At 47.5% G+C, this 25,029-nt stretch overlaps 1 protein-coding gene across 1 annotated transcript in view; it reads right to left on the bottom strand.

The window, feature by feature from the left end:
- ENG (endoglin) overlaps positions 1–24,429 on the bottom strand; it is an 85,881-nt gene extending 61,452 nt beyond the window's left edge. The window contains exons 1-2 of the mRNA XM_048512248.1: positions 24,015–24,429; positions 9,067–9,227 (exon numbers count right to left, since the gene is read on the bottom strand). The gene's annotated coding sequence lies outside the window, so the exon portion shown is untranslated. The remainder of the gene's footprint in view (positions 1–9,066; positions 9,228–24,014) is intronic.
- Between the last annotated feature and the right edge of the window lie 600 nt (positions 24,430–25,029).

Here is a 25,029-nt window from a genome sequence, read left to right as displayed (position 1 = left end):
GTAACAGAGAAATTCTTAATGCCCTCAATGAATGCCTCCGCCACTGTCGCGTCTCTGCCCAGCCCCATTACTATTGTTTGAATCCCACTACCATGGGAACCTGTTACTAAAATTTTTGGATCCCACCACTAATTATGAAGTAACAACAAGGGAGTGTTACTAGCCATAAGGAGAATGGAACTGTTTGACAGCCAAGCATGTGTTCTGATGAGGAACCAAGCAACCTCTCATTTTCGACATTAAAACAATTTCACAGTAAAGGTGAGAAAGTTTCTGAACAAGTGGAGAATGGCTGTAATCTCCACAGTATGCAAACCCAGACCTATATGCAGTTGTGAACGCTTTTGCATAAGTTACCTTGCCCGGGCAGGGTTGACCCGTGACTTCTCTCAGGTTTGCAACTTTTATTTTAAAAATTTCAATAGTGCACTAAAACTAAAATGCTTTCGAAACAGTAATCCAGTACCTGAGTTGCAGCACTTCAGACTGCAGGCAGCCCTCCCCCCTTATAAGAAAAACAGAACCCTGTCCATTAATTTAAAAAGAACTACCACATTATATCAGGGACTAGGGTTGCCAACTCTGGACTGGGAAATTCCTGCAGGTTTTGGGGTGGAGTCTGGGGAGAGCTCTCATCAGGGTATAAGGTAGAGGTGGCCATTTGAGGAAAGTTCAGAGATACCATGGGACTGGTCACTTCCCGCCAGCATGACCAATTGGCTGTGCTGGCAGGGGCTGATGGGAATTGTAGTCCACGAATGTCTGGTATAAGGCAATAGAGCAGTAGTGGCGAACCTATGGCACGGGTGCCAGAGGTGGCACTCAGAGCCCTCTGGCATCGCAGTGCCCCTCCACACATCTGTTGGCCTGGGCTGGGCTGGGCTCAATTATTATTACATTGTCCCAAGGCCTAGTTTTGGGAAGTCGTAGGTGTCCCTGTTAAGCGCTGTTAAACTAAAGTGCGATCCTTTACCTGGGAGTAAGCTCGGTTGTTGGCAATGGGGCTTGCTTCTGAGTAAACCCTTCTAGGGTTTATTTTTATTTATTTATTTATTTTTGAGTTTTTTATACCGCCCTACCCTCGAAGGGCTCTGTGATTCACCTGTTGTGATTCACCTGTAGGAAGAGTTGCTTGGTTGCTTCAATGCAAAGCCATCGACTACCACCAAGCTTACTCCTGAGTAATGCACACTTCTGAGTCAACCGTTTTTTCTAAACGAACCTCAGTACTCAGGTTTTCAATTGCCGTAAGGCACTTTGTGATAAATAAGTGGGTTTGGGGTTGCAATTTGGGCACTTGGTCTTGAAAAGGTTTGCCATCGCTGCAATAGAGTCTACAGTCCAAATAGAGTTCGGTATAAGGCAATACCTTAGAGTCTACAGTCCAATAGAGTCTACAAGCAGTGGCGTAGTGATTAAGAGCAGGTACATTCTAATCTGGAGGAACCGGGTTTGATTCCCCGCTCTGCTGCTTGAGCTGTGGAGGCTTATCTGGGGAATTCAGATTAGCCCACACCCCACACATGCCAGCTGGGTGACCTTGGCTAGTCATGCTACTGAGCCTCTTCTCAACTTCCACCTACAGGGTGCTTGTTGTAGAGGGGAAGGGCAAGGAGATTGTAAGCCCCTTGAGTCTCCTGCAGGAGAGAAAGGGGGGATATAAATCCAAACTCCTCCTCCTCCTCCTCCTCCTCCTCCTCCTCCATACTCTGATGTGTATATTGAATTCTCATTTATGGATTTGGTCGATGTGAATTTGGATGAAGAAACTGACCAGATCTGTGAGCCCAATACCTGGCATAACCCTGATGCCCCTTCATGTAGATTATTTCCAACCAAGGCATTAATTCCAGGTACAAAGACTTTTTGGATAGAAATCTTTGGTTAGGTGAATGAAGCTTGGTGAGATGTAAAGAGAGGTGAACTGAAATCAATAGTGACCTTGGGCTAGTCACAGCTTTTCGGAGCTCTCTCAGCCCCACCTACCTCACAGCACGTTTGTTGTGAGGGGGGAAGGGCAAGGAGATTGTAAGCCCCTTTGAGTCTCCTACAGGAGAGAAAGGGGGGATATAAATCCAAACTCTTCTTCTTCTTCTTCTACAGTCCAAAGCAGCCATTTTCTCTAAGGGAACTCATCTCTATAGTCCAGAGATCAGTTAAAATTCCAGGTGACCTCCAAGCCACATCTGGAATTTGAAAACACTATAAGGGGGAAAGTTTTCACCTTAGCCTTCTGACATGGCCATTTATTTTCTGAGTGTGCAGGATTCTATATGAGCGCCCGAAACAGTACAGCCTGACATGCAGATTGGTCAGTGAGCCCCAGTTGGTAGGCGACACCATCACCCCTGCCAGCATGGTCAATTGGCCATGCTGGTGAAGGATGGGAATTGTAGTCCATAACATCTGGAGGCTAAAGGTTCGCCACCACAGCCATAGTATGTGGAAATATCACAATAGCCTGATATACGGCTGCTGAAGGCAGAGCCGGCCGGCTCTGCCGAAACCACTGGAAAAGCAGCCAAAAAGCAAAGAAAACAAAAATATGGAGAGATGGGTCCCGCAGTCCTCGGCAGCAACCCACTCGGCAGCAAATGGCATGCTTAAGGAGGAAATCGAACTTCTGTGGGTGTATAACCTTCAAGCCACTCTAACAGGTTGGCAGAGGCCAGCTTCTATTTTTATCCCAGTGCCTTTCTCAGAGGCCATTGTTTCTCCCCTCCAGAACGGCGGCAGGCTTTCTTCTGCCCCCTTGAGCACGGGGATCTGCTTATAGAAGCTGGCTTCCAGTAATTCTTTTCGGGCTGGAGCCGGGTGTCTCTCCCCGGCCGTCCCTCCCCAGCCATTCGGTCGCGGCTGGGAGCCAGGTGTCTGAATGCCACAGCCGTGACATCAGGGGCCGGCTCCCCCCTCCCTTGCAATCGCCTTCATGTGTAAACACCAGGGACTCCATCCTATTTACTGATGGGATAGGATGAATATAATTTCCTAGGCATCGAGGCCACGGCCATTTCCGGGACGGCGTCTCCGTCAACAGGCCCCAAATGCCGGTTCCTATGAAGCGGGAACTATGGAAGGGGGGGGGGGAAATGAGCTGGATCATAGGCCATTTGGAAGGAGGGTCGTGTAAGCATCGGAGTTTCACAGAGCTCTTCGTCAGTCAGATTTGGGAGAGACTGTGGTGCTGTTTGAAGTGATTCTGTCAAGAGGCATCAGCGACTTCAAAAGTCCTTTGCACGGCAACCATTTTGCACAAAGATGGCCGACAGCTTCTCCTGGCCTTTTCTCCTCCTCCCTCACCAGAACACTCACGTTCGTCAGGGTCTTCGCGGACCTGTAGCTCTTTATTTCTTTAGTGCAAGCCCACCTTATCAAGCTTCTTTCACACTAAATTACAGAGGCTGGTTCTATCTGTGACAGAACCGAATGACTACAGCAGGTACAGTTTAAACAACTGACCACAAACACATAATACTATACCTAGGCTACAAAGCGTCTCTACATAAGCTAAAGAGTGCCAACTATGTGCCAACTATATGAATGAATTTATTATGACAAACTGTCAATCATATTGTGAAAAACATTCTTACCTGCGAGTAGACACAAACGCAATTGTGAGGTCATAAATGTGAAGTCAATCAAAAAAGGTAAAGTTTCCCCTTCAGTCGTATCCGACCCTGGGGTACCACTGCAAGCAGTGATTTCATAGGCAAAGCCGCTTTTGTGGGGTAGCTTGCCATTGCTTCCCCGCCATTTTACTCCCCAGCTGTGTACAGGGTACTCATTTACCCACCGGGCGAGATGGATGGCTGAGTTACCACAGCCAGCTGCCAGGATATCTGACCCACAGGGGACTCGAACTCCTGACCGTGTGAATGGCAGTGCAAGCACTTAACCACTGCGCCACGCAGTTCCTGAAGTCCATCAATATTTGATAGGAAAACCCACCCTACCAAATGTTTATGGATTTCACATTTATGACCTCAGAATTAGGGTTTGAAATACCACAGAACTTCCTGACCGGCCAGGGCTGTTCTGACAGTGAATTCACTGCCTCGAGATGAGTCTTCTTTCTTTGGGAGGTTTTAACAGAGGCTGATGAACATATGTCGGAGCTTTGATTGTGTGTTCTGCGCCGTGGGTTGACTTATTGGCCCTAGCTCTTCCAACTCTATGATTCTAGGATTCTACCTATAGCATTTCAGACTGCCAGGTGCAAGGTTATGGATGCTGTGCTGTACAAAAGAGTCCCTGCATTAAGAAAACTGGCATGTCAAGGCACAACTATAATACCAGTTTGTTCATTTTGACAAGCTGCTTAGCAACTGAACAGGATCACAGAACTGCATATTCATTCCAAGACATGCAGAATAATGCACTTTCAAATCCGTTGTTTTGAAGTTGCAAGGACAGCAAAATGACATCTTCACAAACAGTTGTGAAAGTGGTTTGAAAACGCATTATTTTGCGTGTGCGGAAGGGGCCTTGGACAACAAAGCTCTGTAGCAATTAGGAAGAGACCATGTTGAACTGTAAGGCAGGGGTTGAACTGTAGCAATTAGGAAGAGACCATGTTGAACTGTAAGGCACCCCACCACGACCCCCCAATTTTTTTTTTGCACCAGGTCATTTCTAAATCATCATTACATTATAGAAAATGCCCCAGCTCACAAATCTGAGCACAGCAATGGTGAAACACACAGGTTCTTTGATAGAGACTGGTGAGATAAAAGGTACGAAAGGCTGAGAATCAATGAATTGCAGTACCTGAAAGGGATTAACCCAGTTCAGGGAGTTACATTATTAGTCACAATTGATATATGGAACCTTCATGTTCAAAGGCAGTATGCCTCTCGGGGAAGTGAGGGCGTGGAGATGGAAAAGCGGATCCAATTAGTAACCCCCTCTCGGCATACACAAATAATTAGTAACCCACTCTCGGGAACTGGTGAGAACCTGCTGGATCCCACCTCTGGTTAGGTGGTAGGTGACGTGAAAAACGTGTGCCTGAGACCTTGGAGAGCTGCTGCCGGTCTGAGCAGGCAATACTGACCATGATGCCCCAATGGTCTGACTCAGCAAAAGGCAGCTTCACATGCCTTCAAGGGAAGATAGACTTAGTTCAGTGCTGTCCCTCCATCTTTATTTCTTCACTCCCTTTTCTCCCAGTACCTTCTATCAATTATAGTCCCCAGCAGGATGGATTAACTGCCAGGCATTCTGAGAACAAGATTCCCAGAATGCACCAGACTCTTCTTCTTCCTCCCTGCTCCATTATATTCAGGGCACTGTAGTTCTAAGATGGCCAGAAACTAGGATTCTCAGGAAGCACCGAGGGAAGGAAGTGGAGAAATAAACAAGGAAGTGAGCGGGCAGAAGTTCACCCATCTCCAGCTACAGCATCCCCCCCTTCACTGAACCAGGACGGCTGGGACCCCAGACTGTCACTGCAAAGTCTAGCACTTGTGACAATCACAAGATTGATTTCACTGGATCCAATCTGAAGTACTGTGGAAGGATACAGGGGCAAATTTCAGGGAAGGGGGACAAAGGGCAGGACTTCTAAAATAAAAACACTAGCTTATCATGCAAAACTTCTTCAACAACATCTGAACAACTGCCAAATGGAGGCAGCTTTCACACAACCCTGCGAGACAGAGCTTGACATTTTTTTCAGTTAAAACAATCAGAAATAAGTAAAGAAAAAGACATACAAAATTTACCGCTAGTAAGGATTACGAGATGCTCCCCCAACAATTTGTCCAGTGGCAGATTTGTCTTCAATTCTTCACATTTCAATTACATATTTTTACTACTCTGCAATCCCATTTACTTTGGTAGGGATTTTTCCAAAACCAAGGCTGATTCCGCATGGGCCAAAAACAGCAGTGTTTTACACCGTTTTAAACCCTTTTACACCCTTTTAAACCCTTTTACGCCATTTTCATACCGTTTTCACGCTGTTGTTTTTGGGCCATGCGGAATCAGCCCAAGTTTAATGTCAAAAAGTAGCAAGAAGGAGCGAAGGCATGCACCATCTTTGTCCAGTTTCCCTCTCTTCCATAAATACCGGGGACTTCAAGGTAGCTGGGTTAGCATAGTAAATGGGTTAGCATAGTAAATGCAGGGCACATCTGTATTTTTTTTCCAAAGCAGCTGTGGTGTGATTCTGGAACAGACTCACACATCCAAATTTCTTCCCCTTCCTTCCTCCTCCAGCTGCCTGGCCGGTTCTCTTCTAAAGACGCAAGCGTCTGCACAGAGGAATTAACAAGATCTGTGCTCTCTGAAAGCCTTGTAAATTTCACTCTGACTACTGGCAAACACCATCAACTGGAGGTGGAATGGAAGACCAGAAGGAAACAGCAGACAAAGAAAGATTAAATCCAGCTCCCAGGGAGCTATAGAGCAGTCCCAGGAGGGAACCCTCTTAAAACTGCTATCGTATTCTATACAAATGGTCAGCCTGAAGTTCCAAGCAAAGAAAGGAAGGAAGAGGAAACAACCTTGTAGTCATTTCTTTTCCCTCCTTTCTTTTCCCTCCTTTGATGTAGACTTCCCTGATCTACTGGAGCCATACCATATATGCTTCTTTTTACCCATTCTCCATGGCTCACTTGTCAATATTTCATCTCTTGCTCCTGCTGGCATCTCCAAACTCTACACCTTTTGTGCACGTCTAATTGAAATGAAGATGTAGACTGAGCAAAGCAGCTATGTATGCGTCATGGGCAAGCCAAAGGCCAGTAGCTAGCAGAGGCATAGCTGGGCCAGAGTGCGTCCGGTGTGCACTTTGTGTTTTCCGCCCCCCCCTCCACGGTGCCCTGCCCCCCTGCTCCCACCCCTTACCTTGGTGCAGGCTGGAGAAGTGGCCTGATCCCTTCAGGCTGAAAACAGCCTGGTGGGAATTACACTTCCCATGAGACCCTGGGGCTAGCAAGGTCTCCTGGGAAGTGTAGTTTCCATCAGGCCGTTTTCAACCTGAAGGGAACAGACCGCTTCTCCAGCCTGCACTGTTTGATGAAGGTAAGTGTGTGGGGGGGGGCACCGCCGGGGGGAGCCATGGAGGAATTTTCCGCCCCCAGGCGCGCACCCAGTGCAACCCACACACCCTGGCCCCCTGGTAGCTCTGCCTCTGGTAGCTAGGACTGCCCACCTTCAGGTGGTACCCGGAGATCTCCAGACATCCAAGATCAGTTTCCCCTGGCTACTTTGGAGGGTGGCCTGGCTTCTATGGAGGGACGAAACAAAGGGGAACTGTGCCCGGGGCATGAGCATGCCCTGCGCCCTTGCTGTGGTGATGTCCACCCCCGCCCTGCCCCGGAACACCCCCAGAACGCCCTGGCCACGCCCCCACACCGGTGCATGCCTGGGGCATCATGCCCCCTCATCCTGTTGGTGCTACGCCACTGCCTCTATGGCATTATACCCTAAAACAGGTTGTATCGTTGCTTTAGCAATTCCAGTCGGTTTATTTTTTATTTATTTACAAAAAGTATATCCTGCCTTTTCTGTCTTTACAAGGGTGACTAAGGGAGCTAATGGTTTAAAACATATATGATAAAAACACATTGTAAACCATCAAAATCACCAGTCCCAAATGCACATCATTCTAACAATTAAAAAAAAAGAGTCAAGTACGCACAAGACACAAAAACAGCAATTAAAACATTGCCCAGAAATGAGAGATCACTGAGGGAATGCCAAATGAAACCAAAACACAGACACACACAGAAATACACACACACACACACACACACACACACACACACACACACACACACACACAGAAACAACAATAACGACAACCCAACCCTTCACCTGCTGGTGGAAAGTGACAATAGAAAGGGACAGACCAGGGTTCTGCAACCTGCGGCTCTCCAGATGTTCATGGACTACAATTCCCATCAGCCCATGCCAGCGTGGCCAATTGGCAGTGGCTGATGGGAATTGTAGTCTATGACCATCTGGAGAGCCGCAGGTTGCAGACCCCTGGGACAGACGAATCTCCCTGAGGAGGGAGTCCCAGAGCGTTGGTGCCAAGAAGGCCTTCTTCTGATCTTGATCCCATGTAAATGTAGGGGTGACAGCAACCCATATAAATCAATCACACCCAAATCACTCTTCCCCCCCAGATTCAAAGAGAAATCCAAAGAACGGAAGAATATCATGTCGAAAGCGTCTGTAAAATCTCAGAAGCTAAGCAGGGTTGAACCTGGTTAGTACTTGGATGGGAGTCCACCAGGGAAGTCTACGGCTGCTAAGCAGAGGCAGGTGATGGCAAACCATCTCTGAACATCTCTTCCCTTGGAAATCCTATGGCAGTGGTGGCGAACCTATGGCACAGGTGCCAGAGGTGGCACTCATAGCCCTCTCTGTGGGCATGCGCAAACAGAGTCCCCCACCCATCTAGGCTGGCCTGGGCCGCTGGGCTCGATTATTAGCATTAAACCTAAGACCTAGTTTTGGGGAAGCAGTGTAGGTAATCCTGTTAAACACTGTTAAACCTCACTGATTGTCATGCAAAGAACTAAAGCGTGATCCTTTACCTGGGAGTAAGCTCAGTTGCTGGCAATGGGGCTTGCTTCTGAGTAAACCCTCCTAGGGTCGTGATTCACCGTTGGAAGGGTTGCATGGTTGCTTCAAAGCAAAGCCACCGACTACCACCAAGCTTACTCCCGAGTAACGCACTCCTCGGAGCCAACCGTTTTTTCTAAATTAAAACCTCAGTATTCAGGTTAGATTGCCGTGTTGGCACTTGGCAATAAATAAGTGGGATTTGGGTTGCAATTTGGGCACTCGGTCTCGAAAAGGTTCGCCATCACTGTCCTATGGGGTCACCATAAGTTAGCTGCAACTTGACAGTCCTTTCTATGCCACTGGTATAATGCAAGAAGTCTGGGGAACAGCAATCCATTGGGAGAAGTTTCCTCTCTGGTCCTAGCTCTTCCATCCCCCAGAGACCCTGAGATGAAAGGCTGAAATCCCAAGGCTCCAATTCTCACCTGGAGACTGAACAACACAAGCGACTGGTAAACAAAGCATGAGAACATTCCCTGCACTCACCCCGCTCCTGTCTCTGTATTGCAGGTAGAGGATGTGGATTTCAGCTTCTGGAGTACCTCGGCTCACGCAACCGCTTGGGACCTTGCTGGTGGAGTACACCACTTTGACTCCCTGTCCCTGTCCGAGCGGCTGAAGGGTGCAATCTTGAACGTTCACTGGGCCTAGGAAGGAAAGAAGCACAAAATCAGCTATCAGGATATTCCCCAGTAGGAGAAGGAAGACAGACAAGCCCACGATCTGGTTTTCAAGGGCACTGGGATTGCCCTAGAACAGTGGTGGCGAACCTATGGCACGGGTGCCAGAGGTGGCACTCAGAGCCCTCTCTGTGGGCACTCACAAACAGAGTGCCCCCCACCCCACCCCACACATCTAGGCTGGCCTGGGCCACTGGGCTCAATTATTAGCATTAAACCTAAGATCTAGTTTTAGGGAAGCAGTGCAGGTAACCCTGTTAAGCGCTGTTAAACCCCACTGATTGTCACGCGAAGAACTACAGCGCAATCCTTTACCTGGGAGCAAGCTCGGTTGCTGGCAATGGGGCTTGCTTCTGAGTAAACCCTCCTAGGGTCGTGAGTCACCCGTTGGAAGAGTTGCACGGTTGCTTCAAAGGAAAGCCACCGACTACCACCGAGCTTCCTCCCGAGTAACGTACGTCTTGGAGCCAACCGGTTTTTCTAAACTAAAACCTCAGTATTCAGGTTAAATTGCCGTGTTGGCACTTTGTGATACATAAGTGGTGTTGGGGGTTGCAATTTGGGCACTCGGTCTCGAAAAGGTTCGCCACCACTGCCCTAGAAAGTCATAGTTGCAAAGGGAACATTTTTCAGCACACACAGAGTAAAGGTTTAAGACTGGGGACATTTTGATTTTTGAACCAGAGTCTTTGTTTCTGCATAATTTCCTGCTTTTTCCTATGAATCTGTAAACATTATTTTGATGCATAAGGAGAGAGGGGAAAAGAAACACGCTCACAACAAGGGTGCACAAAAACCACACAAGAAAGGGGCTACTGAAAAGGGGGCACTCTTTGTGCCTTTCTAGAAAAGCCAAAACCAGTCCCTTGAATCAGACCTGGAAACCTTAACTACCGTCTTCCAAGCCGATGGGGTCTTTAACCTCCTTTTCCCCAGCATGTTAGCTTCTGGCAGTGGGAAATCTCTGTCCTGTTTTTGGGCTGTAATATCTTATATGGCAGTGATGGCGAACCTTTTCGAGACCGAGTGCCCAAATTGCAACCCAAAACCCACTTATTTATTGCAAAGCGCCAACACGGCAATTTAACCTGAATACTGAAGTTTTAGTTTAGGAAAAAAGGTTGGCTCCGAGGAGTGCGTTTCTCGGGAGTAAGCTTGGTGGTAGTCGGTTTTGAAGCAACCATGCAACTCTTCCAATGGGTGAATCAAGACCCTAGGAGGGTTCACTCGGAACAAGCCCCATTGCCAGCAACTGAGCTTACTCCCAGGTAAAGGATCGCGCTTTAGTTCTTTGCATGAAAATCAGTGGGGTTTAACAGCGCTTAACAGGGTTACCTACACTGCTTCCCCAAAACTAGGTCTTAGGATTAATGCTAATAATCGAGCCCAGTGGCCCAGGACAGCCTAGATGGGGGTGGGGGGACTGTTTTCACGTGCCCACAAGAGGGCTCTGAGTGCCACCTCTGGTACTCGTGCCATAGGTTTGCCACCACTGTTATATGGGATGGAAAGATGATATCCTCCAGCTGGCAGAAGAGACTCAGTTCTGCAGTTTTAGTTGAGGAGAGAGGGGGCAAAAAAGTTTTTATAGCTAAAGTAGCTGCTGAAACTAACTTGGGTTGAGGAATGCTGCAAAAGTTACCATCTGGGAATCAGACACAGGGTTGACGGATTTGCTGCCTCCTGTAGGAATGCCTACTTGCTTCCAATATTCTCTTCACATATTTGTTAACTGCCATTACAAAAGTGCTAAAAAATCTCCAGCATCCTCTGATCGAAAGAAAATCTTATCAAGAGGCTTGCAAAAGTGAAGAGGGTGTAACAACGTTGATATCTCTCGGATCACAAGAGAGTCCAATCCAACCCAGGATTTCTCCCTCATTCGATGCTTCGCAGCTGGCAAAATCTTTATGCTCTCATTGCTTTTTTTAAAAAACGAAACTTCCTCTCGATTGTCACATGAGCTGAGTGAAGTTATGCCCAAAGGGTGACTTCCTGCTGCAATCAATCTGCCAGAAATGCATGATGCCCTTAGACAAATAATTGCACGAAGGAGGAAGTTACCTGTCTCCAGGGAGAGATTCTCTGGCGCTCGGGAGGAGGGAGAGGAAAGGTCTGCTGCGGGGCAAGAGGGGAAAATAGGAAAACAGCTGCACTGTTCTCCACAGACTGGAAAGTTTGGGGGATTTTTTCAAAATCAAGATGAATTTAATAATGGGCTTTTGGGAAATATATCCTCCCCCCCCATTAAATGCCAAATCTGTTACAGGATAAGTGACTGTTTACAACTGGCAACTGGATGACAAGGTCAGGAAGTGCAAAAATATATATTTTAAATTAACCTCTTTATTTCTGTCTCTTTCAGTAAAACAAAAGATATCTCAGGCACACACTCATCATGCACCCACAAGCCCTTGGCAAAAAATCCTGTCAGGAATCATATGCTGCCACCTTTTTAGGGGGAAAATGGACCTCTGAGAGGCTTTTTAACAGATAAAACAAACTATAAGTTGATTTACAAGCTTTTTCTTCTCGGTTTGATAGTACAGAGAGGTTTTAAGTATTTCTTGTTCTTCAGGCAGATTTTCACTTTGATGTTACAAATAAAATGCTGGTTCACATCAATGGCTTTTCAGTTTCAAGTTACAGCTTCATACATGCACAGGTAGCTCTTTTAAGGGTAAACCCGTCTTACACGGTCCTGAACACTTTCCTAAAGCGCCCACCCTTTACTCCAAAGGGTTTCACACTGGCTTGGGACAGAACAAGCTCCAGGGTTTCTCTAAACCCTCACTTAACTCTGCCAGTTAAGCTAACACGCCCTCAGGAACTCTCTGGTCCCAATATCTAAGTGCGGTCTCCTACTGAGACAATAGCCAAGCCTTCTGTGTGGTCTTAGGGGTGTCACCATGAATTAAGTTTCCCTCTTGTCTTCCACTTGGCCACCTAGCCTCTGGTGAAAACAAGGATCTGTCCCACTCAGTCTTTGAGATTTCTTAGAGAACTCTGGCCACCTAGCCATTCTCTCTCTGTCTCTCTGTTTCTCTCTGCCTCTAGACATGATCTCAGACAGACTGGATCTGTGGACTGACATGATCTATGGCTCATTCCGCACATGCAGAATAATGCACTTTCAAACGGCTTTCAGTGCTCTCTGAAGCTGTGCGGAATAGCAAAATCTACTTGCAAACAGTTGTGAATGTGGTTTCAAAATGCATTATTTTGCGTGTGTGGAAGGGGCCTATGCCTCACTTTCTCTGTGACAGGCTCAATCTCCCTGTCAACTCTCTTAATCCATCTGTTCTCTGACAGACTCTATCTGCTTTTTATACAAGGCGAGCACACCCTCTCTGTGGCTCCTGCCTACTTCATCTCAGCCACCCAATCAGATGGAGCTCTGGTAAACACATTTTGCTCCTGTTCTTACTGAACGGCACCTTTTTAAATCAACCATTTTACACACTGATCCGTCAAATCCAGCATTCCAGGAGGGCTTTCCGGTGGCGTGGGGAACCAAAAAGGCAAACAACCCAACCCCTTTTCCCATTGCTGGAAAGCTCTCTATAGGGTTCCCTATAGGAGCAGCAGTGGCGTAGGAGGTTAAGAGCTCATGTATCTAATCTGGAGGAACCAGGTTTGATTCCCAGCTCTGCCGCCTGAGCTGTGGAGGCTTATCTGGGGAATTCAGATTAGCCTGTACACTCCCACACGCACCAGCTGGGTGACCTTGGGCTAGTCACAGTTCTTCGGAGCTCTCTGAGCCCCACCTACCTCACAGGGTGTTTGTTGTGAGGGGGGGAAGGGCAAGGAGATTGTCAGCCCCTTTGACTCTCCTGCAGGAGAGAAAGGGGGGATATAAATCCAAACTCTTCTTCTTCTTCTTCTTCTACTTACACCAACAAAAGGGTGACATAAGTCCAGGAACCAGACGCTGGTTTTTCCGGTGTTGAAGCAGGGCTAGAAGCTAATATCATTTCTGCCCCCAGCCACACCCCCAAAATGCTGGAATAGGCAACAGGGGCGCAGGAGCACTGGGACTATGTGGCCACCATGTCCAGCTGTTTGGGCAGCTGGCTGCCAACGGATCCACCACTCCACAGGGGCAAGGGCAAATCCACCAGCATGGGCCTGTGCTGCCTCCACTGACAGATTCAGAGGCCCCCTTTGGATGGGGCCATTTGTGGGCCTTTCCCCACTTACCTTAAGCCCCGCGCTACTCTCCTGAAGTAGCGCGGGGTCCCCCTGTCCTCCTCACGACAGAGGCGGCTGACACAGCCTTAGCCTCTCGGCAGCTGCCTCTTGTCAGCGCCCCCTCAGCACACAGCATCCCTGGCGCTCTTGTAAACATTGGCGCCTTTAGTGATGAAAAACCCACGCAGAGTCGCGGGAGTGCATTAAGGGGGCGCCAGGGGGCTACAGCCACAGGGATGCCACGAGCTGAGAGCGGCGCGCAGCATAGGGGGGATCGAGGAGAGTGGGGAAACGCCCTGTGTTGTAGTTTCCTTTGAGTTTTGAATACTATGCAACCACCATGGTTAAGCTCATACTCTATCGTTATGAAGCTTTCTAGCGATGCTCATTGTATTTCGAGAATTCTCATGTTCTCCTCTTGTCCCACCAACAGATTTGCCTCCACCTGTCAGGCATTCAGGTTGTTTGGCAAAACATGTTTCCAAAACACGCACCTTTGTCTGTAGCAGGCATGACCCACTGTTGGCCTTTATGCCAAATCCGTTCTTTCAAAGCAACTTCATTTGGCCCAACTATATTTTTAAAAAGGTAATCAAAAGCATTCTTTTTTTTAAAAAAAAGTTGCCCACAGGAAAACTGGTTGTGCGTATTTCATATGAATGCAGTTACTGATTTTGAATAAAAAGGATCCCTTCCAATCTGCCTTTTGGAGAGGACATTTCAGGAAATCCAGCTGTGTTTCAAATGTCCCCCCCTCCTCTATGACCTCATATCATCGGAACACGTGTGGGCCACAGCTGTGAAAACTTTAATTTTATTATAGTGCTGGATGATCCCATATATTCCAACACATCATGAGGTAAACAAGGACACACCTGTAACATCCCTGTATTCATTGTTCGAGACCTTTGTGCAGAATTAGTCTCCTTGGCCTTCGGTGTTCATCAGTTCTGCAACAGAGAAGAAGAAGAAGAAGAAGGAGAAGAAGAAGAAGAAGAAGAAGAAGAAGAAGAAGAAGAAGAAGAAGAAGAGGAAGAGGAAGAGGAAGAAGAAGAAAAAGAAGAAAAAGAAAAAGAAAAAGAAAAAGAAGGAAAAGGAAAAGGAAAAGAAGAAGAAGAAGAAGGAGGAGGAGGAGGAGGAGGAGGAGGAGGAGGAGGAGGAGGAGTTTGGATTTATATCTGTCAGGTCTGGCTCTCGCTGGGACAGGCATCCATTGTTCAGCGTGAAGGCCGCACCTGGCCCTGTTATCATTGTGCCTGGGTCTTGGATGGTTTTTCTATCGCTTGCTTGTAATTTGTGAATTAGGCAAGCCTTCCTCCTTATCTCCCATTTTCTGGTGGAGGAGGGAGCCTGTCGCAGCTCAACATTCCATAACAATGATGCTTTCTCACTGTCTTTTTCTTATGCGAGTTGTTTTGGGAATGGATGGGAGGGGGAACTGTCTAAGGGAGTAATGCTTTAAAATATATACTGGGAGTAGAAGACAGAGCACCAGCTCTGACTTTTTGAACCCTAGGATCTGACATGGTTCAATAAAGCTCTTGAAACATTCCTGAGTCTCAATTATTGACTGGAGTAACAGACCCTTACAATATCCCAATATCTTCCTCTCCTGTAAGGAGACTCAAGGTGGCTTACAAGCTCCTTTCCCTTCCTCTCCCCACCACAGACACCTTGTGAGGGAGGTGGGGCTGAAAGAGTTTAAAGAGAACTGTGACTAGCCCAAGGTCATGCAGCAGGAATGAAGGAGTGTGGAAACACATCTGGTTCACCAAATAAGCCTCTGCCACTCAGGTGGAGGAGTGGGGAATCAAACCCGGTTCTCAAAATTAGAATCCACCTGCTCTTAACCACTACACCACACCGGCTCTCAGTACTGTACTGATTGGAAAGCCAAGAGGCAGTTTGGTCCATGAGTTAAAGTTGGACGGCATAATGTCCTACTACACTTATGGCCTAGCAACAGCTCAAAATACATTTTGATAGCATGTAAAATGACAGCCTGCTTTTGCGTATATATGGCACAAAATACATACGCTTTTGCGTATGTATGGCACAAAATGCTGTAAAAGAAGTGAGTGGAAAGAGAAACATTACCGTGTTTCCCCCCAAATAAGACAGGGTCTTATATTAATTTTTGCTGCAAAAGATGCATTCGGGCTTATTTTCAGGGGAAGTCTTATTTTTTGTGCCCCAGGGGCATAGCGCCCAGGGGGCAGGGGTGTTCTGGGAGCATTCCGGGGCATTCTGAGGGCATGGCGGGGGCGCAGGGAGGGGGTTGTGCTGGGGAATCTGAAACTAGAGCCGAGGTGGCGAACCTTTGGCACTCCAGATGTTATGGACTACAATTCCCATCAGCCCCTACCAGCATGGCCAATTGGAGTGCCAAAGGTTCGCCACCACTGAAACTAGAGCTTATTTTTGGAGTAGGGCTTATATTTCAAGAATCCTTCAAGAATACTAAAAAATCATGCTAGGACTTGTTTTCGGGGTAGATCTTATTTTCGGGGAAACACAGTAGCAAAGAGAAGAATGGGATGAACAGTACTCGGGAGGGAAGGCAGCACGGTGTAGCCGATCTTGTCGGATATTGGAAGCTAAGCGGTGTCAGTATTTGAAAGGGAGACCTTCAAGGAAGATTTTGCAGAGGAAAGCAATGGCTAACCACCTCTCCTTCTCATTTGCCTTAAAAGCCCCTTGCTGGGTCACCATAAATCGGCTGCGACTTGACGGCGCTTCAACCACACAAACCACGCTCAGTCCAAATGCGTATCTAAACTAAAAGGAACGAAAATGTTGTCCATCTCCAGTAATAGCAAGCTGCCCTCCGTTATGACATTCCACTGGCCGTTTTAATTCAACTGCGCATGCAACAGGACTAACACGATTGTGCTGTGTGACAAAGCCCAGGATCCTGGTCCTACTTTAAGGAAAATGGGGTTTTATGGCTGTAATAAATGCGAGAAGATGATGATATTGAAGGGGACAAACTCAGCCAGCGAGATGACGGCGAAATCGAGCAGGGGTACGGCAGATTCTTCAGAATCTCTTGCTTCCAGTTCACGGGCCAGGCCTCTTCCATGACGCTGTGTCCTCGACCCACCTATTGTCCTGCATTTCCTCTCTGTACCAACCTAGGCCAGCCTCAAACCCGGCAGCATCAGGAGGAAGACAAACACTGGCTTATCTGGGCTCCGCAGGCAGCGTCACCCTTCCCTTTCGTGGCTCTACCGCGCACAGCCTGTCTAGGAAAATACCGCCGGGACCAGACACTGAACCCACGTGGCTGCGCAGAACTCAGCAGACAAGTGTTTATCTGTTTATGTTATTTCGTCCCCCAACACGGAGATTTCTGCTGAGCCCGGGCACACAAAGACGAGGAGATTAGATCGGCGTGGCGACAGCGAACGGCTCGGAGACCCATTTCCAAGCGAGTGGCACCGACTGGCTACGTCTAAGGGAGATTAACCGAACAGTCTGGCCGGCAAGTTCCCATGCAGTGGTCGCAGCCAATTCACCCAAGCTGGTCGCTGCGTAATATGATATTATTTGAAAGCACACGGCAGCAAAACAATGTTACTCGCCGGTCCCGTTTGATACAAAAGCCACTTGTGGGCTTCGACCTCAAGTTCTCTTTCCCTTGGCCACGGGGAGAAAGTGCGCTTGAGGGATTGTGTACACTGACAGGCACTCAGAGAATCTGTCCACAATGTGCTAGATGGCTGGGCAGGGAACTTAAAGTGAACTGATGGGCGGGAAATAAAGGCCCCTTCCGCACATGCAGAATAATGCACTTTCAGTCCACTTTCAATGCACTTTGCAGCTGTGAGGAATAGCAAAATCCACTTGCAAACAATTGTGAAAGTGGATTGAAAGTGCATTATCCTGCAGGTGCGAAAGGGGCCAAAGAGTTTTCTGCCCGCTGTGTTCTCACAGGAGCACCTCCAACCTGAGATTGTGCAAAAGGATCACTGTGTTAGCGATGTTCGAAATTCCCAGGTTGCGGGGAACAGAACAGCCCTAACGCGTTTTGGGAATGGGACCGGTGCAATCTCGTCCCCGTCCCCCCATAACGGTTTTTATAACGTCTTGCAGATGTTCTATTCGACCTGTGCAGAATCCACCAAAATGGTCCATTTTATCAAAGGCTGCTGACCAATCCCGTAAAAGCTACGAAGAGTCGTGAACCTATATACGCTTTTCTTGCTAACCCCCATTTCATCTGTCCGCCCCCTGCTGAGGAGACAGAAAAACGGGAAGGCGACTTTTTAAACATTGGGAGTGAAAATGGTTTTCTGCAGACCTTACAAAAGTTTTCGTTCCAAGCTCCACCCCCAACCAGTTGTAATTCTCCCGCTCCAAGAGTCTTGTGTGTGTGTGTGTGTGTGTGAGGCTTACTGAAAGGAATTCAGACAAGATTGGGAATCAACTACACTACTCACTTTTCATAGATGAAGTCGCTCCCCTGACAGTGTTCCTCTTACCCTTGGCTGCGTGGCTAATAATTCATCACCGCTTTCATTTTTTTTTAAAAAAAATCTATCCCATGTCACAGCAATCTTCTTGCTTCCCCTTTGCCCCACTTTCAGCCTTCTTTCGTTCCCTTCCCCCTCCTCCGGCAGCTGAGAATAAAAAGCAAAATCAGCAATTTTCAGTTCGCTCTTTCTCACAAGGAGGGGACCCCGTTCCTCACTCCTTCAAACTATTTCCTGCCAGAGGCCAAACTTTTCTCTTCCTGCACCACCTCCGTCACTCAAGCAAAGCAGTTCAATCTTTTTCAGATTCTGGATCTAGTCGTTTTAACAATTATATGGACGGCGATTGACTCGGGACAGCAACCACCCTGCAACGACAGAGTCTTGGGACTTTGGGGGTGTGAAGCTAAGTTCTGGGAGCAATAAAATGGTGTGGAAGGGTCTGTTTGATTCGATCAATTGGGACCAGGCCTAGAATGTAATGACATAATGATGAACATACTCACATGGGTCACATAGGGACAGAACCAAAGTCCCAGCTTGCACATGAGGGTTCAGAATGATTTATCCAACAGATGTGATCTCATTCCCCCTCCACACTTTGGGTATCCCTCAGACGCGTAGCTGCCAGGGGGTAGGGTGGGGCATCTGGGAGCCCAGCACCAGAAATGCTTTGTTTCCGTGCAAACCACGCATCCAACAATCCCCCCCCCCAAGAAAACATGAACTCCCAATCCATCCATGAGAAAACATGAGCCCCCAAGAAAACATGAGCCCCCAAGAAAACATGAGCCCTCAATCCATCAAATCAGCTTTTGGGCTGATGAAAAAGAAGGAAGCATCCTCTTGGAGCACTCAAAAAGACTGTGCTGAGAGAATTGAGGAGCGTGGGGGTACAAGTCATACGACCTGGGGCTGCAATATGGAGGAGAATGGATGAAAAAACCGAGTTTAGCTCTGCGTCTCCTCTGCCCATGGTATGCTGCATAGAGTGTCAGACTAGGTAGGATCAGTGAGATCCAAGTTTGAATCCCAGTTCTGCCAGGGAAGCTAAAAGCTGAATGGATGACCTTGAGCCAATCACATACTCTCAGCCTAACCAACCTTGCAGGACACAGGAGGACAGAAGGCACTTTGGGGCCCCAGTGGGGTGAAAGGTGAGGTACAAACGAATTAAATAAATAGCAGTTACACTAAGAAGACCTCATCTTCCTTGTCTTACCCCTCTTCCAACTACTGTGTCTTAGCTCTCTCCTGCTTGCGGACATTCTCACGTGAGGAGGGGAGGGGAAATGTTGGGCTAGCAGAGGGCCCCGCCGGCAATTTTGCTTGGCCTTCAGGGGTTCAAATTCCTGCTTCAAAAAAACTAAGTGTCGTTCCATAGCAGTCACCAGACATGCCATTAGCACATGGAATTCAGCCACTCGCCACAAAAGCAGGGCCTTCCTGGGCCATAGCTCCAAAAGTGGGACGACATCTCAGCTCCACCTTGCCCAATTGGTCTTGGTTGCTATTACTGAGGAAAGGGCAGTTGTAGCCCATTCATAGGAAATCTTCCTCCTGCCGTCAAGGCCTCTACAATGAAGTCATTACTATTAAAAGCCTGGGCAGTAGAACAAACACTCCAAAGAACATAAGAACATAAGAACATAAGAACATAAGAACTAGCCTGCTGGATCAGAACAGAGTCCATCTAGTCCAGCACTCTGCTACTCGCAGTGGCCCAACAGGTGCCTTTGGGAGCTCACAGGAAGGAGGTGAAAGCAAGGGCCTTCTGCTGCTGCTGCTCCCGAGCACCTGCTAAGGCATTTGCAATCTGAGATCAAGGAGGATCAAGATTGGTACCCATAGATCAATTTCTCCTCCATAAATCTGTCCAAGCCCTTTTTAAAGCTATCCAGGTTAGTGGCCATCACCACCTCCTGTGGCAGCATATTTCAAACACCAATCACACGTTGCGTGAAGAAGTGTTTCCTTTTATTAGTCCTAATTCTTCCCCCCAGCATTTTCAATGGATGCCCCCTAGTTCTAGTATTGTGAGAAAGAGAGAAAAATGTCTCTCTGTCAACATTTTCTACTCAGTGGAGCAGAAGTGGAGTCGTGGTTAAGAGCAGGTGCATTCTAATCTGGAGGAACCGGGTTTGATTCCCCGCTCTGCCGCCTGAGCTGTGGAGGCTTATCTGGGGAATTCAGATTAGCCTGTGCATTCCACACACGCCAGCAGGGTGACCTTGGGCTAGTCACAGCTTTTCGGAGCTCTCTCAGCCCCACCTACCTCACAGGGTATTTGTTGTGAGGGAGGAAGGGAAAGGAGTTTGTCAGCCCCCTTGAATCTCCTTACAGGAGAGAAAGGGGGATATCAATCTTCTTCTTCTTCTTCTTCTTCTTCTTCTTCTTCTTCTTCTTCTTCTTCTTCTTCTTCTTCTTCTTCTTCTTCTTCTTCTTCTTCATACTGTCATGTTCCTTTTGGCAATTTAAATTTTTTTTAATCATTGTTAACTCGCCTTGAGTCTTATAAATGATGCAGTGGAAGAAGTTTAAATGAAAACTTCCCCCCCCCCAAAGCTACCCCCCCCCCAGCTGCCCACTTCCTTTCCCATTCAGGAGCTCTTCTTAGAGGGATTCCCACCCTGGACTAGCTGTTCAAAGTACTTGTAGTTTTAAAGAATCCTCCTGATTGATTTTTGGGTGCATCCTTTTTGGAAGCTGCCACTGATCAGGTATTGGGGGAGGGGGCAGGGGGGCGGGGAAGAGTGAAAAGAAATGGGTGTAACCTAAGAACTTCTATAGCAGTGATGAAGAACTTCTATAGCAGACCATTCACGCAACGTGTGATCGGTGTTTGGAATATGCTGCCACAGGAGGTGGTGATGGCCACTAACCTGGATAGCTTTCAAAGGGGCTTGGACAGATTTATGGAGGAGAAGTCAATCTATGGCTACCAATCTTGATCCTCCTTGATCTCAGATTGCAAATGCCTTAGCAGACCAGGTGCTTAGGAGCAGCAGCAGCAGCAGAAGGCCCTTGCTTTCACATCCTGCATGTGAGCTCCCAAAGGCACCTGGTGGGCCACTGCGAGTAGCAGAATGCTGGACTAGATGGACTCTGGTCTGATCCAGCAGGCTAGTTCTTATGTTCTTATGATGGCGAACCTTTTCGAGACCGAAGTGCCCCAGAATTGCAACCTCAAAACCCATCACCTCTATTTATCGCGACAGGTGCCAACACGGCGCAATTTAACGCCTGAATACTGAGGCGTTTTAGTTTACGAAAACGGTTGTTTTCCAAGGCGCTAAGATACCCGGGAGTAAGCTTGGTGAAGCAACCGTGCAACGCTTTGAATGGGTGAATCACGACCCTAGGAGGGTTTACTCAGGAGCAAGGCCAGCTTAGATGTGTGTGTGTGTGTTGGGTGGTGTGTGTGATTTTCCACTCCCCCTACATGACGAACTCTGTGCATGCGTGCCCACAAAGAGGGCTCTGAGTGCCACCTCTGGCACCCGTGCCATAGGTTCGCCACTGCTGTTCTATAGCCACCCCTAAAAGGCTGAGCCAGGGCTCATTCTTGAAAAAAATAGCAAAGATGAAAGCACCTTTGAGCATGTGCAAAATGCATAACCCACCAAACATAACATTAAGTGCACATCTGCTTTACAGTTTGTGTCTCAAGCATGTGGATAACAACAGAAGGTCTTTTCTGATTAAAATCAGTGCTGAGCTTCTCTGGGATCTGGTTTATGAGAACAGTTGAACAGGAGCACACAATCAAAGCACTCCGGACAGATGGCCATCCAGTCTCCGTTTAAAAGCCTCCAAAGAAAAAGACTCCACCACCCGCCGAGGCAGCATATCCCATTGTGGAACAGCCCTCACTGTCAGGAAGTTCTTCCTAGTGTTTAGGTGGAATCTCTTTTCCTGCACCTTGAATCCATTACTCTTTGTCCTAGTCTCTGGAGCAGCAGAAAACAAACTTGCTCCCTCTTCGACATGACATCCCTTCAAACACTGAAACATATCTTGTTACCCCTTAACTTTCTCTTCTCCAGACTAAACATACCTAGCTCCCTAAGTCTCTCCACATGTGGCATGGGATCCAGAACTTTAACCATTTTGGTCGCCTTCCTCTGGACCTGTTCCAGCTTGTCAATATCGTTCTTGAATTGCAGAACCCAAAATTCAATACAGTATTCCAGGTGAGGAACTATTACATCCCTCTATGTTCCTATTGATGCAGCCCAGAATCACATTGGCTTTCTTGGCTGCCGCATCACACTGCTGACTCATGTTCAGTCTGTGGTCTACTAAGACTCCCAGCTCCCTTTCACATGTACTGTTGTCAAGCCAGGTGTCACCCATCCTATGTCTGTGCATTTCATTTTTTTTCTGCCTTAGTGAAGTATCTTACATTTATCTCTGTTGAAATTCCTTTCTTATTTACAACTATGCTACGTAGATAGGGGGTCCCATCTGGAAATTATGCTTCTGTCTGCTGGTTTTTTTTTTAAAAAAAGCAAAGTTAAAGAAACAATTTAAAACATTTTATTGCAAGATGCCTTGGACTTCATACACAAAGAAGCAGCTACTGGAAAAAAACCTTTAAATGACCCCAAGGCTCATTCCGCACATGCAGAATAATGCTCTTTCAAACTGCTTTCAGTGCTCTTTGAAGCTGTGCGGAATGGCAAAATCCACTTGCAAACAGTTGTGAAAGTGGTTTGAAAATGCATTATTTTGCGTGTGCGGAAGGGGCCCAAGTGGTGAAAGAAGTTGAAACTGCTGTCTCAAACCCCTAGTTGATCCCCTTGACTTCTGCAGCCACGCTTGGTGCCTTGGCGCATGCATAAAAGTGTGTGAGCCCCATCTGCAGGTGGGGAATGTAGCAATCCTTCCGCATTCCATGACACTTTCTTCCATACAGGTACATTCAGTAATAGGTTCTCAAAAACTAATACAGAAAACACTTTATTTCTGGGGTGCGTAATTGATAAATTGCCTTGACTCTCTCCATGACCCAGGTGCTATCACAAGAATCACAGGTGTGGTAAGTTTCCATAAGATCTGCACCATCGCCCTCTTGTCCGAAAGCGTTTTCAGGTGAGTACCCACGCTAGTCTGCTGCAGAAGAGCTAGTTTTGTGACCAGTAGTACCTCCAAGACCAAAAAGTTGTCCGCTTTCTGGGTATATCCTGGACATCTTGTTGGCCTTGCAGGTACTACTGGGAAAACTTGTCTGACAAAGACATCACTGAAAGTTCTGTGAAAGGCTCTCTCCTTCAAGCTTCTGAATTCTAAGCCTGTTTTTTTAGATACCCTGTTTTCCCGAAAATAAGACCTACCCCGAAAGTAAGCCCTAGCATGATTTTTTTGGGATTTTTGGAGGATGCTTAAAATATAAGAAGAGGAGGAGGAGAAGAGTTTGGATTTATATCCCCCCTTTCTCTCCTGCAGGAGACTCAAAGGGGCTTACAATCTCCTTGCCCTTCCCCCCTCACAACAAACACCCTGTGAGGTAGGTGGGGCTGAGAGAGCTCCGAGAAGCTGTGACTAGCCCAAGGTCACCCAGCTGGCGTGTATGGTAGTGTACAGGCTAATCTGAATTTCCCAGATCAGCCTCCACAGCTCAGGCGGCAGAGCTGGGAATCAAACCCAGTTCCTCCAGATTAGATACACGAGCTCTTAACCTCCTACGCCACTGCTGCTCCTACTCCAAAAATAAGCCCTAGTTAAGATTTTTTGTTCAAGAATAAATGTAGACTGTTGTTTATGGAAAAAAATAAGGCATCCCCTGAAAATAATCCCAATGCATCTTTTGGAGCAAAAATTAATATAAGACCCTGTCTTATTTTCGGGAAAACAGGGTACTATCCCTAGCTTACACAAATTCCTTTCCAAGAGCTCAAGTGTCCACTGACTCATCCAGCCAACCTTCTCCAACAAAGTTCAGTCATTACCCTTTCTCGGCTTTATCAAAATGCCTTTCTGGCTACAGCCAATCAGCCATAGAGTTGACCAGGCTGGTTTGTTGGAGGAGAGAGCCGGCTGCTGTAGGCAAAATCCTCGCACCCAGTCCCCGAAACGGACCACTTACTTGCACTTGTGGCTATGCTAAAAGCCAGAAGCAGCCCGAGGCACCGAACCATCTCCATGATGCGAACTTCGTTCCTCTCCTGGCTGCTCTTAGCCCGTGTCTAGAGGCAGAAGGTCAGGAGCACTGATTTCCACGGGGCTGCAGAATTTCGCAACAGGACACGAGAGGCGCAGCCGGGGCAGCTCGGCCCGTCTCCACTCCAGCCTTGGGACGTTTCAGGAAGCTCTGAGGATTGAGGCCAAGCGGCAGGCCGGGAAAGCAAGGGTGGACTGTGGGTTGCCGTGACTGAGGCTCGCCACAGACGGGCTGTGTGTCTTCTCCCAGCTCCCTCTGCCTGACTGTTCGCTGCTGGCTCGCCTCAGCCCTGATGACCCACAGAGGCAGGAAATTCACTCCCTTTCAAGGAAGGTCTGCCAAGTGCTTGCCTGCCAAAACAGCGAGAGGAAATGTTGCTTTTATGCTTTTTTTAAAAAAAAGGATACAAAACTCAGCTGCCGAGCGCACAGTGATGGTGAGAGGCCACCAAAGACCCCAGTCCCCGGCTGGAGAAACAACCAAACATTCCTCTTTAGAATTGCAGGGACTCAGGGGTAACTCTGAATTTTTGAGGGAAGTTGTACATAACCACAGTGTGCTGCGACTCGATGCGCTGGCATGCAACTTTGCTGCAAGGGGAAAAAACAGAGGAGGAGAGTTATTTGTTTCTTTACGTCACTGTGGCGTAGTGGTTTAGAGTGTTGGAGTATCTGGGAGATCCAGGTGCGAATCCTCGCTCATGCCATGGAATTTCACTGACTTTAAGCCAGCTGCACTCTCCTAGCCTACCTCGCAAGGTGATTGTGGGGATAAAATGTAGGGGGAAATAAGGTAAGCTACTTGAGGTCCCCGTTGGGAAGAAAGACAGGGAATGAAAGACAGGGAATTATTATTATTATTATTATTATTATTATTATTATTATTATTATTATTATTATTATTATTATTATTATTATTATTATTATTATTATTATTATTA

Source organism: Sphaerodactylus townsendi, linkage group LG12, assembly GCF_021028975.2.
Source record: "Sphaerodactylus townsendi isolate TG3544 linkage group LG12, MPM_Stown_v2.3, whole genome shotgun sequence".
NCBI classification, from domain to species: domain Eukaryota; kingdom Metazoa; phylum Chordata; class Lepidosauria; order Squamata; family Sphaerodactylidae; genus Sphaerodactylus; species Sphaerodactylus townsendi.
This window is presented reverse-complemented; position numbering and strand designations above follow the sequence as displayed.